Genomic DNA, 2,500 nt, shown 5'->3' with positions numbered 1-2,500 from the left:
TTTTCTTTTTTTCTTTCTTTTTACTTATCCGCGTTTTTTGTTTTTTTTAACCTCTTATTCGCGTTTTCGTTCTCTCTTTTCATTTCTGCTTCAAGTTTTCTTTCTCTCTTCTCATTTCTACTTATTCACATTCCCTTTCTCTTCCTCTCTTCACTCTTACTTCGTCTAGAGTTCTTTTTTTCTTCCCATTATTTTTATTTTTATTTATTCTTTTTTTTTTGACGCACGTCCTCCTTTTCCTGTTTTCTCCCCTTCCCCTCCACACTCCTCCCCTCCCTTGCTTCCTTCCCCGTCCCCTCCCTCCCCACTCATCCTCCTCCCCTCCCCTCCCTCCCCACTCCTCCCCTCCCTCTCCTCCTTACCTACTCCTCCCCTCCCCTCCTTCCCCTCCCTCCCCATTCCTCCCCTCCTTCCCCACTCCTCCCTCTCCCCACTCCTTCTCCTCCCCTCCCTCCCCACTCCTCCCCTCCCCTCCCTCTCCTCCTTACCCACTCCTCCCCTCCCCTTCCCCTCCCTCCCCATTCCTCCCCTCTCTCCCCACTCCTCCCTCTCCCCTCCCCGCCCCCCTCCTCCCCCCCCCCTCCCCATTCCCCTGTGACCTGTCGAGCCTCAAGGACTGTGGGGCGAAAGATACCTACTTAACTTGGCGTCGAGATCACTTGGGAGGAAAAAGGCGTTTAAATCTGTGGTCAATATCCTGTGTAAGAATTTAGATACGTGTGGGAATTCCCTTTGCATCCAAGCCTCTATATGCGTACTATACGTGTATGTATTTTTTAAATCTAATTTCTTATCGATAAATTAAGACGAGACAAATTCTATACATGTATGTTTTTTGTCTAATTTTCTATCGATAAATAGAGTGAAAGATTCATTAGCAGTCTATGTTACTTGTCTTAGTTGTATAATATATGGTGTTTGAATCGAATCTTTATCTGACTTCATATCGATGAGTTAAGATTAAGAGAGAAAAATTCATTTGTAGTCTACGATACCTGTTATAGTTGTATAATGAACGGTGTTTCGATTCCAGTTCCATTAATTAGGACTGTTGTGAGACACACGAGAATCACAACACCATTACAACCACGGTCTGGGCCAATCAAGGGTCTGATATCAATCACGGACGAGACAAAAGGTTACCAATTAGTACCATTTGCCTTGGGTAGACCGATCGTGCCCTCCGTCCTTGGGGATCGAATCGTCAGACAAAGGTTCTCAGATGAAGTTCTTTTCTCTTTTTCCCTATTTCATCCGTTTGTATTCTTTCTTCCTCCTCGACTTTCTCGTTCCTTTATTTCGTTATCTCTCCCTTCTATATTTCTTTATTTTTTTTAGTTTTTATTAGATTTTTTTTATCCTGTGTGATGTGAATAAGACGAGGCCTATGGCGAGTGAATGAGTTTCCTATCAACAAAATAATTTATTTTCGTAACTCAGGCTTGACGAGGTAAATGGGAAAATACGAGGCATTGCCGTTAGCACCGACGTAAGGCCCTGTAGCAGCGTCCGTTTTTGCTGGTCAGTTACAATGGAGTTCAAAGCCAGTCTAGACGAGGAACACGCACGCACAAAAACGAAGAGCTCAATAACTTATTCATGGGCACGGTAATTCATTCATTCATTCATACCTTCATTCATTTCTTTATCCGTTCAAGGCGAGGCCACATCCAGAAATTCTCATCCCGCAGCCCGCTCGCCGCTCCATCACGGCCTCTCCCGACGGCTGGATCTTTATTTACGAGCAGATTGGCACGCAGACTGGGCACGAGCGAGGGCCCCGGCGTGCCCAGCGACTCGGCACATCGCCCGGACGTCAAGAGGAACGTACGAGTCCAAAGATCCGCTAAAAGACGCAGGGAGGCGACTAAAAGGACGCCGAGAGAGGAGGTGGAAGCCGTCGCCATTGACGGGACGAGGCCGCGATACCATCAGGGAGTGTGGGCGCCGAGGGGCGGACCCTCGCCGAGAAATTGTCCCGTCCCGCTAAGCATCGTTCACGGTGACGCCTCATTCAGGGAACACTCGCCGTGCAGGCCCCGAGGAAGGCCTTCTGTGGGAGAAGGGCAGCGCATCGACTAAGGATGGCGCTTTGGCTGAAGCTGAGCTCGACGCATGAGATCTGCTCGAGGCCCTTGGTGTTACCCAGGCGATCGCAGTATTCTGACACCGTCCGCTGGCCAGCAGACGCGGCGAGTGAGGCGAGGGCAGAGAGCCAAGCCTAAACAGCGTAAGTTAGCCTGGCTCGCGCGCACTCGCGAGCGTGCGCCTGTGTAAGAGCACAGGTGTGTGTACGTAGACGAACCACATGAGCGCTTCTGATGCAAACTCGACACCGAAGCACTTCATTTCAGACTGATAACTCCCCAGGCCATTCCACGCACCTAGCAAGGCCTCCGAGGGAACATGGCCCGGGGCGACTGGGCCCTGGATCACCTGCGGCTTGCCCAGGTGCCGAGGCGCTGCTGGTGGCACTGCTGAGCTCCCTCTTCGGTCCGCA

Source organism: Penaeus vannamei, chromosome 31 (assembly GCF_042767895.1).
Source record: "Penaeus vannamei isolate JL-2024 chromosome 31, ASM4276789v1, whole genome shotgun sequence".
NCBI classification, from domain to species: Eukaryota; Metazoa; Arthropoda; class Malacostraca; order Decapoda; family Penaeidae; genus Penaeus; species Penaeus vannamei.
This window is presented reverse-complemented; position numbering follows the sequence as displayed.